Source organism: Canis lupus, chromosome 36 (assembly GCF_011100685.1).
Source record: "Canis lupus familiaris isolate Mischka breed German Shepherd chromosome 36, alternate assembly UU_Cfam_GSD_1.0, whole genome shotgun sequence".
In the NCBI taxonomy this organism is placed as follows: Eukaryota; Metazoa; Chordata; class Mammalia; order Carnivora; family Canidae; genus Canis; species Canis lupus.
In genome coordinates, this window is record NC_049257.1 from 19,032,996 (window position 1) to 19,046,830 (window position 13,835).

Here is a 13,835-nt window from a genome sequence, read left to right on the forward strand (position 1 = left end):
GAATATTGTTCTAAGCGTGATGGCCAAAGGGGCGCCCTCTCTCCGTCTTGGGTCTTTCCCGCGCAGCCAGACTGCGATGTTAGGACTGAAAGAGAGACGACTGCGTGCACCCCATCTCATGGTTGCCTCTGACACCCTCTTGCACAGTTCCTCCTGATAATTCTGGTGTCACCACAAGAAGCATATCCTTTTAAAAAATTTTTTATTTAAAATCTAGTTAGTGGGCAGCTCGGGTGGCTCAGTGGTTTGGCGCTGCCTTCAGCCCAGGGCCTGATCCTGGAGTCCTGGGATCGAGTCCCACATCAGGCTCCCTGCATGGAGCCTGCTTCTCCCTCTGCCTGTGTCTCTGCCCCTCTCTCTCTCTCTCTCTCTCTCATGAACAAATAAAATCTTAAAAAATAAAATAAAATTCCAGTTAACATGCACTGTAACATTAGTTTCAAGTGTACAGTGTAGTGACTCAGCACTTCATACAACACCCAGCCACCCAGCGCTCATTGTAACAAGCGCCCTCCTTGATCCTCATCGCCCCCAACCCTCTCCCCCACTTAGAGAAACATTCCCTTTTAAGGTATGAAGGGTCTTCACACCCGGCCTGGGCTCTGCTCACAGAGCGAGGCTCCGTCATCATTTTCGGCTAAATCATGGCCTGTGGGCAGAAGCCATTGCTAGGAGCAGAATCTTGCACATCATTTTGGGTCCAGGTCCCGAAGGGATGGTGACTAGTCTAGAGGGTGAGCCACTGCGGGAGGTGGGGACTTCTGTTCCTAGCAGCTCCAACAGCCTCTCTCTTAAAGGCGAGGTCTGTGCCAAGAAGGGCTTTGAGTTGGCCATACCTGCCCACGTATCCTGGTACTGCTGCTTCCTCGCTTCCCGTAGGACATTAGACTACTTGTTTATTTCTTTTGAAAATTATTGGTTTGTCTGCAAAATGAAGAAAATAAAACCTCTTCTCGTAAGGCTGTAGCGGGAGTTAAAGTGGAAGGTGCGTTGCAAGTGTGTAAGGTCGACACATGAGAGCATAAATGGGGGTGCTGTTAGTAAGTACACCAGGACCACCAGCGTGCCCACAAAGCGGGCCCCACGGTCTCCCTAAGTAAAGAGCACATGCAAGCTGTGAGGTGAAGGATAGTTTCAAATCATTTTGATTTTTACATCTGCTTAAGATAGGATTGCCAGGTTTACCAAAAGAAAGCCTGTCTGAAATACTGCATGGGATGTACTTATGCTAAATTATTTGTTTATCTGAAATTCCAGCTTAAGTGGCTATACTGTACTTTCTCTGGCAACTCTTGTCTGAGTATTGGGCCGCAGGAAGTTAAATGGTAAAAGTAAAACTCTGTTGCAACTAATGCCAGGGAAGGGCTTGCCTCCTGGAAGCAAACTGTTGCATTACTGTTTTTCTCCCCCGGAGTTTGAGGCTGGTCTTTGGAGAAGGGGAAGAGGACCTGCATGAGGGCGAGGGAGGTGATGGAAAGGATGGAAGGTGACGAAGAGGGCACCTGGGTGGCTCCATAGGTTAAGTATCTGCCTTCTGCTCAGGTCATGACCCCAAATTGAGCTCCCTGGTCAGCAAGGAGTCTGCTTCTCCCTCTCTCTCTCACTCACTCTCTTTCAAATAAATAGAATCTTTAAAAAAAAAAAAAAAGGGTGACTGAGAGATCCTGCTGAGGATGGATGAGGTCCTCCAAAAGAGGACCCCCTTTGATTTCAGGGCCTAGAGGTTTTCTTAAGAGACTAAGGACAGGGGATCCCTGGGTGGCTCAGTGGTTTCACGCCTGTCTTTGGCCCAGGACGCGATCCTGGAGTCCCGGGATCGAGTCTCGCGTCAGGCTTCTGGCATGGAGCCTGCTTCTCTCTCTCCTCTGTCTGTGTCTCTGCCTCTCTCTCTCTCTCTCTATGTCTATCATAAATAAATAAAAATAAGTTAAAAAAAAAAAAAAGAGAGAGACTAAGGACAGAACGACCCTTATGGGGGAAAGAGTGAAGAGGCGATTGGAAAGCTAATGGTCAAGGTGATGACTTGTATTTTCAATGCCGTGAAGGTGGGAGGGTAGTGGCTGGCAACTGATACAAAGGTTTGGGGTTGTCTATCTGGAACCTAACCTTCTCAGCTGAAGTTAATGACTTGGTGTGGCCAGAAAAGGCTAGCAGGTCTTTTTCTTTAGCTCAAAAGTGGATTTAAGAGCTTTCCCTCTCCTATTGGTGTGAGAAAAGGAGGGAGATGAGCCACAGCCACCCACACACTTGGCAGTACACCCTCAGGCTATAGGAAGGAGTGGACACTGGGCTTCCATGGGCCCCTCGGGAGGGGCAGCTGCCCCAAGGCCTTAGTCCTGACTCACAGGGACACCTGCCCTTTGTGACAGGGCTCTCCTGGGACACTGCAGAGCCATGACTAACTAATGTGAGCACCTGGGCTGTCCCTGGGAGGGCTGGCCTCTCAGTCGGGCCTGGGGCTGTCAGCCCCTTCTGACACCTCACAGAGAGACTCTCTTTGGGGAGAGGGTGGTGTATGTAGCATGATGGAAGGAGTGACGTGAGGGGTGCAAATTTTAAGGTCCTTTAGCACTTCTTGGTGGGTTTCTTTCATATTGCTGCCCACAGGCCTTCAGTCTAAGCTCCTACACACACATGTGCAAGCATCCCTGTAGCTCTGTCTGAGAGGAGCCACCGAGAGCCTTTTCTTCTTTAATCTGAGTCCTGGAGTGGAAGGGAGAGAAAGCCAACCTCAGCCCCTTCCTGAAATCAGCTGGCGGGGTTGTGTGGCTGCAATCAGGATGAAGAACTATCTGAAAGGCTTTTTGAAAAAGCAAAGCTGGTGCAGCTGCAAGCGCTTACTCTGTGCTGTTCGCCTGGTGGTCGGGAGAGGAGAGAAGGCCACTCCCCAACGTGGGGTCAGTTCCTTTGTTTCTCTCTCCCCATCCTCCCCCTCACCCGTACAAGGCTCTCCCACAAACCCCCTGCTGCCCGGCCACCCAGGCCACACACTTGGACCCAAACATGGGAGGAAGTGAGGGGTGGACAGAAGTGCACCCACCTAACACCCATCTGCCACCTACCTCTTTCCGTGCTTGGGTTTTGGCATCAGCTGATTTCCATTTCAGCTCCTGTCCCCCAGGAAGTGGTTTCTTTTTTTTTTTAATAATAAATTTATTTTTTATTGGTGTTCAATTTGCCAACATACAGAATAACACCAGTGCTCACCCCGTCAAGTGCCCCCCTCAGTGCCTGCCACCCAGTCACCCCCACCCCCCGCCCTCCTCCCCTTCCACCACCCCTAGTTCGTTTCCCAGAGTTAGGAGTCTTCCATGTTCTGTCGCCCTTTCTGATATTTCCTACCCATTTCTTCTCTAGGAGGTGGTTTCTTGAACATTCTCACATACTACAAGGCACCGCTGAGTGAGAGAATTAGCACATAAAAAGAAACTCTTGAATCCAATAGAGGAGAAAGGTGGGCAGAAGATGTGTTAGGTGGGTGCCCCCAGGCACCCTCCACTTTCTCCAGTTCCCTGATCCAAGTGTGTGGTTCCGATCTAGAGTTCAATGTAGTCAACAAAAAAAAATTCTTGGCCTGGCCAACTCAGTAGAGCGTGCGACCCCTTTTTTTTTTTTTTTAAGATTTTATTTATTTATTCATGAGAGACACAGAGCCCATTGTGAGACTGGATCCCAGGATTTGGGGATCACAACCAGAGCCAAAGGTAGGGGCAGACGCTCAACCACGGAGCCACCCAAGTGTCCAAGCATGCGACACTTGATCTCAGGGTTGTGAGTTCCAGCCCCACATTGGGTGTAGATTACTTAAAAATAAAATCTTTAAAAAAAAAAGTATTCTGAGATTATGACTTTTTTTTACTTCCTGGTGTTAAAATTCATTTTTTTCCATAAAATGAAGAATCATAAATGATGACTTGAAGCTCTATTCATAGTTAACAGAATATGATATTGGTAACTATATGTCAGTCCCTGAAAAAAGATTTTTTAGAATATATTTAATGTGAAATCCCCAAGTCTGGGCACCATGGGTTCAGAATGTTGTCCGCCCCGGGTGGCGAGGCCAGAGCAGGCATTCAGGTATCTGACATGGTGCCTGCAGGGAGCACCTGTGTAGTCCAGCATCCTTTCATGGCAGAAGGGAAGGTGTGGGGCAAGCTCTTTCTGACATCATGGATTCTAGGGTAAAATAAGTCTTAGTTTCCCTTTGTACCCTTATACCACAAAAAAATGTGATTAGAAGAATTCAGCATCCATTTTGGCAGCAACTAAACACATGGCTACATCTCCATTTCTGAGAGTTATGTACACAAAGCTGCTAAAATACTGTTCTCCATTAGAATCTGTTTTTAATTAGCTGAGGAGCTTTATTGCTTTCTGATTTGAATTAGATTAAATTGAACAGATATGCATTTGGATACCAACTGGACAAAGGCAGAATGAGGGGCTGTGGGGAAACCGAGTGAATCAGATGTGGCTGCTGCCCTCAAAGAGGTTCCAGTCCAATAGGGTGATAAGAAACTGCTTGATAACGGGAAGAAGAGGGGAGAGGCATGAGAAGCCTATCTTTGGGTGCGAGGGGGAGGTTCCGAGGAGATAGAGGGCTAGTGGACAGGGGGCCAGGACAAGCATTCTGAGAAAGATGACATCTCGGTGGACCAGCCCTTGTGCGCAATTTGGGAGCAGCGACCGTGTACATCGCTCTAGCGTTCCGAGGATCTGGTATCCAGTAAGTGCTCAATAAATGTTTGAAGGATTAATCAAACATTATTGGCAGTGGGTGTTCTGGTTAAAAATGACTTACTGAGCACTACGCTTTTCTTAGGCTTAAAATATTTGGGAACAGCTCTTCGTTTAAGCAAGTTTTATGTGCGTTAAGGGATGATTTTCCATTAGTTCAGTGGCTGCGATACTTACTTTTCAGCACAAGAGGGAGCTGCTGCCTAGTTTATTTAACTAAAATGGTATTTCTCTAGGTTTGGCCCATCTTCTCAAATTACAGTGCAGTGTATTGTGTCACCCTCCCTAAAATGGCCCACCAACCGAAAAATCCTATTACAATATAATAGCATTATTATCAGTGGTGCATTGTTTTCCTAAAGGAATTTCTCCTAAATTATATGATTAGCAGGAAGAAAAGGTAGCATTTGAAATATATTATAAACACCTTAGACCAGGCTGGGGGGGGAGGGGGTTCTTCAGGGCCATAAACAAATCCAGGGTTTCCCAGTATTGGAAGCTCTGTTAGGAAAATGCCTCAAGAGCCGCCCCGGTGGCGCAGCGGTTTAGCGCTGCCTGCAACGTGAGGTGTGATCCTGGAGACCGGGGATCAGTCCCATGTCAGGCTCCCTGCATGGAGCCTGCTTCTCCCTCTGCCTGTGTCTCTGCCTCTCTCTATCTCTCTGGGTCTCTCATGAATAAATAAATAAAATCTTTAAAAAAAAGTTGAAAAAAAAAAGGAAATTGCCTCAAGGCCTCATATGTTGGCCACAAACCTGAGATAACAGCCATTTCCATCAAGTTTTCATGAAGGTCAAAGTCTACCTGAGGGCAGCCCCAGTGGCGCAGCGGTTTAGCGCCGCCTGCAGCCCAGGGTGTGATCCTGGAGACCCCGGGATCGAGTCCCACATCGGGCTCCTTGCATGGAGCCTGCTTCTCCCTCTGCCTGTGTCTCTGTCTCTCTCTCTAGCTGTGTCTCTATGAATAAATAAATAAAATCTTTAAAAAAAAAAAAAAAAAAAAAAAACAAAGTCTACCTGAGATGTTGGCTGAGTCCAGGCCTTCAAACTTGGGATGTATGGTTTCTTTCACCAGGAGCTGCAAAAAAAAAAAAAAAACAAAACAAAAAAAAAAGACAATGAGGTAGCCAGAACCCAAGTGTATATCTTGAATAAGAACACATGGGGATCCCTGGGTGGCGCAGCGGTTTGGCGCCTGCCTTTGGCTGAGGGCGCGATCCTGGAGACTCGGGATCGAATCCCACGTCGGGCTCCCAGTGCATGGAGCCTGCTTCTCCCTCTGCCTGTGTCTCTGCCTCTCTCTTTCTCTCTCTGTGACTATCATGAATAAATAAAAAAATAAAAAAAATAAAAAAAAAAGAAAGAACACATGGTATTTATAGTAATCAGAACTTAGTGGTGTGGGGGTGCCTGGGTCTCTGAGTCCTGGGATAGAGACCAATGTTTGGCTTCCTGCTCAGTGGGGAGCCTGCGTCTCCCTCTTCCTCTGCTCCTCCCCTATCCTCCACTCGTGCTGCTCTCTCTCTCTCAAATAAATAAATAAGATCTTTTTTTAAAAGATTAATTTATTTGAGGCAGAGAGGAGCACAGGGAGAAGGAGAGAATCTCAGGCAGACTCGGTGCTGAGCGTGGAGCTCAGTCTCATGACCTTAAAATCATGACCTGAGCAGAAATCAAGAGTTGGATGTTTAATGGACTGAGCCACCCAGGCGCTCCAGGACCAGGCCTTCTTGATTTTTGTGTCCCCTGCAGAGCCTAGTCCAAGGTCAGGGGGCAATTCATTTGTGTTTAGAAAAAATATCACACCCAAGGGTGACAGATAAACTAAAAAAGGAGGAAGAATTGGGGTCTTAATACTTAAAAGTTGTTTGTTCCTTGTTTTTGGTTGGCTGGTTGTTAAATCTTAATGCTCTAGTCAAGAGGTAGTAAGTGTGGTGAAGAACATGGACTCAGGTGTCTTGGGTTTAAATTGCAGCTGGGCTGTTTCTAGCTCTGTGGTCTTGGGCACGATTCCTGTCCTTTCCATGTCTCAGCTTCTTCATGAGAACGTAGCATGCTGGATTTATTACTTGTAAAGTCCTCAAAACAGTGCCTGGTATGTAGTAAATACTATTAGTAATTATAAAATAGAGTAATTATACTTAGTGAGATGTAGTCAAAATATACTTTGATTCATTAAAAGCCAAATAAAACTTGAAAGAAATGTATCAGAGTTGGGTTGATGAAAATGTTCTGGGAGACGCCTGGGTGGCTCAGCAGTTGAGTGTCTGCCTTCGGTTCAGGGCATGATCCTAGAGTCTCAGGGTCGAGTGCTTCTCCCTCTGCCTGTGTCTCTGCCTCTCTCTCTGTGTTTCTCATGAATGAATGAATGAATGAATGAATAAATAAATAAATAAATAAATAAATAAATAAATAAATATCTTTAAAAAGAAAATGTTCTGGAATTATCTGGAATTGATGGTTACACAGCCTCATGAATATACTTTTAGAAACACTGAATTGTACACTTTCAAATAGTGATTTTTATTATATATAAATTATACCTCAATAAAAATATAACAAAAATTGAATGAATATATGTACCCTGTCCTCTCCTGGGCTTCAGGGAGGAAATACCAAAGGCTGTGTTTAGGACACAGCCTTTGCCCTGGAGGGTATTATCTCAGGGGCACCTCCAAAGCATTGCCCAATTCTTCTAGCACCCTGGAGGAGACACTGCTATCCACATTTTTTACTGAGACTCAAAAGGGTTAAGTAACTTGCCCAGGCAAGGTCCCCCAAGAAGTGTGGGTAGCAGGAACCCAAACTGCCTTCTTCAGGTAGGGAAGTCTTACTGAGGACAGGTAATGTACATCCATAAAGTACTCAGTGAAGCAGACATCCTGGAGATCAGGCCTCGTATATGTGATAAGAAAAATAAGAGTATATAGGCCATGACCTGCCAGAAGGGATGGTGGGTGCAGGCCGGGTTGGGATGCGGGGAGTTCTGGAGTCAAAGGCCTTTGAGAAGGGCCTTTACAGATGGATTTGGTGTTTGTGATGCGGATCAGTTGCAGTCCAGGTAGATGGCTTTAGAGGGGTTGTAAGAAGGGCTCATGGATCTGTTTTTCCTAGAACTATACATATTCTCAGGTTGGAAAGCCTTATGGTGTGCATAGTCACAAACATGCATATGTAAGGAATTCACAGTGACACAACGGAAGCCGGAAGCTGTAGGCACTGTTTGGACCAATTATACCAAGGTAGGATGTTGGAGAATAAGGGGACTCTAAAGACGATGTAGGTTGCTTAACCATTCATTCATCTCTTCATTGATTCAACAAATTTTTGGAGCACCTACTTAATACCTGAGAGTATAAACATAAATAAACTACAATCTTTGTTCTTTGGGAAGATTCCAAAGTGTAGAAGTCGAAAGCAGACAGGTACATGAGGAAATACTGTAAAATGAAACATGGTCTCTGGCAACAGGCTCTAGAAAGGAAAATGGAACCATAGGCTTAAAAACATTTTGTCAAGTTGATGTTCAAAAAATAAAGATTGTTCAAGAGGTTTACTTTTCTAACTAAAGAATACACCCTTGACAGACTATCTTAGGAGGGCCTTCACGGGCTGATAGTGGGAGAAGAAAGATTTGGGGAAGTGCCCCAAGAGGAGGAGAGAACAAGGAGACCCCTCCTCATTCTGCTCACCACCCTCCCCTTGTTGTAGGCCCCCTGAGTGCTGGGTGGGCCACTTCCACAAAGTGGTTTAAATTTGAAGTGGGACACTTCCCCTGGGCTGGGGCTTGGTTGGAGGAGGGAGCTAGGAGCCTGGGATGTTGGTGGGGAGAGATGGTAGTAGTCCTCCAAGAGGCAACTAGTAACTCTATTGTGGCAAAGTACACACAACAGTTACCACTTTAACCATCTTGCAGTGCACATTTCAGCAGCACTAAGTACATCTGCAAGGCTGCAACCATCACCACTCTCCACTTCCACAACTTTCCATTACCCCAAAATAAAACTATACCATTAAGCAATAACTCACCCCTCCTCCCACTCCTGGTGTCACCAAACAATGTCTATGGCTTGCAGTTTTTGGGAACTGTTTTAGATTTACAGATATAGTTGTCTTAGTCTGTTTGAGCTGCTGTAACATAGTACCACAGACTAGGTGGCCTAATAAACAGGAATTTATTTCTCACGGTTCTGGAGGCTGGAAGTCCAATATCAGGGTGTGGGCTTCACTAGGTTCTGGTTCCACTGCACTCTTTAGAGTTGCAGACTGCTGTCTTCTGGCTGTGTTCTCATGAGGTGGAAGGGATGAGCTAGCTCCCTGGGGCATCTTTAACAAGATCATCCATGTCATATGAGAGCTCCACCCTCATGACTAGTCACCTCCCAAAGGCGCCACCTCCTGATACCATCACACTGGGTCTGAGTTTTCAACTTGAGTTTTGGGGAGATACAAGCCTGCAAACCATACCAGTAGAACCAAGAGGTCCCAAATGCCCTTCACCCAGCATCCATCAGTGTTCACAGAGCCATGGTACATTTGTCAAAACTAAGTAATTAAGATTGGTACAATAATCTTAACTAAGTAATAGACTTTATTCAGATCTCCCCTCATTTCCACCAAGGTCCTTTTTCTGTTCCAGATTCCAATCCAGAATACACATGGCAGTTAGCAGCTCTGCTCTATATTTGCTGAGACACTCCTGGCACTTTGCTCTCTAGTCCTTAGCTGTCTCATGTGTCCAGTGGGAACCACTTTAGTGCAGTCTCCACCTAACCAGGCACAGTGAAGATTGAAGGGGGTAGGAGAGTGGAGAGCGTTTTGTGAGCTGTAAAGCTTCACACCAGTGTAAAGGATTTACTGAAGCCTGCAGGGTCCTCTCTTCACCACTGGCCACTGGGTTTGAGGCCTCTTGCTGACTTAGCTGGCATGGGCTTTGGAAGGAGACTTTCCTACCAGGCCTGCCCTAGCTGGGGGACTCCTGGTGCTCCAGGCCCTGTAGGCTGATTGGGGGGTGGATATCACCTGATTGACCAAGGGCTTTGGGGGGCCTCCTCCCAGTGCTTCCTGTGTGTTTGAAAAGCTCCTCTGGGTGCTGCCAGCTTCAAGCTGGGGTGGAGGAGGTTGGAGGTTACCGACTCTGCTCTCCCCTGGGCTTTTGAAATGACCAGTGCAGTGCCAGCAGGCCACAGAGCACCATGAGTTGGCTTAGCTGCTTTTCAATTCTCTCCTGGTTGGGGAAGGGGAGGGGTGGTGGGTTGAGGGTACAGGGGTGAAATGCTGAGTCTATTTTGGGAGGTTGCAGGAGTCTAGCTTGGCATGCGTTCTCCAATCTTGGCTCCCTCTGGGGTTTCCTGGAAGGATTTCCCATCTTCCCACAGCCACTCTCTCCAACACTGCTTTCTTAGTGCTTATAGTTGACTAGTGGTCTCAAAAGGTATGTCTCAGTCCCAACCCCTGGTACCTGTGAATGTGATATTGTTTGGAAATAGGGTCTTTGCAGTTGTAACCGAGTGAAGGATCTTATGATGAGATCATCCTGGGTTTAGGGTAGGTCTTAAATCCAATGACAAGTGTTCTTATAAAGGACAGAAAAGGATGGGGATCCCTGGGTGGCTCAGCGGTTTGGCGACTGCCTTTGGCCCAGGGCGTGATCCTGGAGTCCCAGGATCAAGTCCCACGTCGGGCTCCCAGTATGGAGCCTACTTCTCCCTCCTCCTGTGTCTCTGCGTCTCTCTCTCTCTCTCTCTCTCTGTGTCTATCATAAATAAATGAATGAATGAATGAATAAATAAATAAATAAATCTTCAAAAAAAAAAAAAAAAAAGAAAAGGAGAAGATACAGAGAAGACAGCACGTGAAGATGGAGGTAGAGGGTGGAGTCCTGCCATGAGCCAAGGGATCCCAAGGGCTGCCAGCAGCCACCGGAAGCACAAGTGAGGCATGGAACTAATTCTCCCCGGAACCCCCAGAGGGAATCAGCCTGTTAACACCACAATTTTGGACTTCAGGCCTTGTCTTAGCCATGCTGCCATAACCAGATACCAGAGTGGGTGGCTTAACCGACAAATTTATTTTCCCACAGTCTTGGAGGCTGGGAATCTGAGGTCAGGATGCCAGCGTGGCTGGGCATTGGTGAGGGCCCTCTCCTGGCTTGCAGGTGGCCGCCTGTGCGCCGTGTCTTCATATGGCAGCGAGTGGGGAAGAGAACAAGTGTTTCTCCTTCGAAAGCACTGATCCTGTTGTGGGGAGCCTACTCTGTCATCCTCATCTAAGCCTAAATTCCCAAACGCCCCATCTTCAAATACCATCACACCGAGGGTTAGGGCTTCAGTGTACAAATTTGGGGAGTTTGCCGTTCAGTCCATAGCAGTCCTCAGAGCTGGGAGAGAATAAATTTCTGTTTTAAGCCACCCAGCTTGTGGCACCCTTTCCTCACAGAAACCACCGGAACAAAAGACTTAGGGGCTATGGTTTGGGGGTCACAGCAAGGGCACTGGCTTGGGGAGGCTGTGGATGCACATGAATGGTGTGACAGTGACCTGGGCTCATGGGATCCAGACTCTGACCCTGGGAGGACCAGCGCTGGGCAGAAGTGGGCCAGGGCTGCTGCTGTGGACACACTTTGTCTTTGGCTACAGCACTGAAGATAGGGCCCCAGTACTACAATTGAAGGTGATTCATTGGCACGGACCCTTCCTGGGTCTCTTGCTAGGCTCTGCAGCTGGCACTGAGTACCTGGGCCTGCAGGACGAGCTGGGCCAGACAGCCCTGCACTTAGCAGCCAGCCTGCAGAGGCATCCATGGTGCAGAAGCTCTGTGTGGCACACACTGGGTTCCACAGCAGAGCATGGGCCACCCGGTGTGCTCCTGGCCTGCTGCCTGCATGGCTCCAGTCCCCACCCGACCCCTCCCTACTCAGGGCCCAAGCACATCCTTAGCAGCGACCCAAGAACCAGCTTGGAGAAGTTAGAGGAAAGTGAGGAGGACCGGAAGCTGCAGGCTGAAAATGACAAGGACCACTGCCCAGGCCATGTGGCCACCATCCGCGAAGAGGCAGGCACGGTCTGGTTACTCCAGGAGCCCCACACGGCTGAGCTGCTGGAGATCCTCCCGCGAGCAGGCTCAGAGCCTGCTACCCTCCCCCCACCTGTGGCCGCACCCCAGCAGGTGGCACCATGCTTGGGCCCCATCCCACCCCTGCCTGGCTCTTGCAGCGCAGTGGTGACAGTGACAGGATGAGGAGTCGGGGAAAGACCAAGCCACCCAGCTGGGAGGCCGGGGTAAATCAGCAGGCAGGAAAGGGGGGAAGAGCTATGAAGGGGAGCCTTGAGGCCGACCTTGGGCTGCCACAGAGGGAGAACATGGGCTGCAGTGAGGACAGACCCAGCAGGGGTGGTGGGAAGAAATTAAGGCAGTGGCACAGGTGCAGGAGAGACCATGGCTGTGGTGACTGGTATACGCAGGCGGCGGTAGGTGGCAGCATTGGGCGACTTTGGGGGCAAGAGTCGGAGAACTCAGGCTGTAGGAATAGGAGCATAACCTCTGGCAGCAGTGATCCGAAGGTGGGTGGTGGTGGGGGAAGCCCTTAGCCAGCAGCAAGGAGGTTTAGTTGGAAAACCCGGGCAGCAGAGACTCTCCCTTGGGCAAGGGACAGCCCTGAGTGGTGGGACTGGAGGAATTTGGGTAGAGGTGGAGGGAGAGACCTCAGGTGGCTGCGGCGGCCCAAGAACAGGCGTGGGCCTAGAACTCAAGTAGCAGCTCTGGGAGAAATGACCTCGAACATGGTGGTTTGAGAGCCAGGGGAAGAAACTGAGGCTTGAAGACAAGACCCGGTTCCTAGGGTGGGGTAGGTTTAGGGGGGCAGCGGGCGAGGATGCCTGAGCCCCTCTGCCTGGCGCCACTACCCCCAGGAGGAATACAATGGCCATGTGGTCCCTAGTGGCCGAAGCCAACACTGCCAGCTGCCACCCAGCCTCAAAATCGCTCCCTGATGACCCCATCTGATTCGTTTAAATGTTAACATAATTTCTGATTAAAAAAACAACAACAACACAAAAACAACCTCCCAGTTCTGACACCTAGGGGCAGAAAAAGAGAAGACCTAGAGATCAGAGCTCTGGATAGTTCTGCGTCCACCCTCAGTCTATAAATGCACACCCATCAGCACTTACCTGCCTGCGTCGCAGTTCCAGGATGCTCCTTACTTCCCAAGAAGTCCTCCTGCTATGCAGACAGAGCTGCTCATCGACAGAGCTGCACGGGTGGGCACAGGGGGGCCAGGCCCTCAGCAAACGCCTCTCGCCTCTCAGTGGGGAGACAGATCCCAGCACCCCCTGCTTCCCTTCCCGTTGTGTCAGTGGTCTTCTGGAGACCAAGCCCACACTAAGGGAAGAGATTCCAAAGATGAAAACCTTTTTTAAAAAATTTATTTACTTATTTATTCATGAGAGAAAGAGAGAGGCAGAGACACAGGCAGAGGGAGAAGCAGGCTCCATGCCGGGAGCCCGATGCGGGACTCGATCCCGGGTCTCCAGGATCACGCCCTGAGCCAAAGGCAGACATCCAACCACTGAGCCACCCTGGTGCCCCAGATGAAAGCCTTTGACATGGTGACACTGATGGGACATATTTAGTGGCTGATGGAGCTACATGCCGCAGCACTGTGGCATCCACTTAGGCTGGCTCTGCTGGGCCAAGGGGTATGTGCTGAGGGGCTTTGCTTTGTGGGGGAAGAGGGGTTATTTGATGTAACGGACATAGGGCAAGAACAGAGTTTGGAGATTTGGTTTGTTATCACATCACTCTGTGACCTGAGGGAGGTCACTTCCCTAAAACTTTGTTTCCTCATCCTTAAGACAAGGAGAATGGAAGTGACTTTTCAGTTCCTTCTCCAAATCAATAGTCAGTCCTGGGAGACTAGACCAGATTAGGCAAAGAGCAAATTCTTTTTTGGTCATCTGTCTTTTTTTTCTTTTTTAAAGATTTTATTTATTCACGGGGGTGGGGGGCAGAGACATAGGCAGAGGGAGAAGCAGGCTTCACGTGGGGAGCCCCATAGGAAACTCGATCCTAGGATCCCAGAATCATGACCTGAGCCAA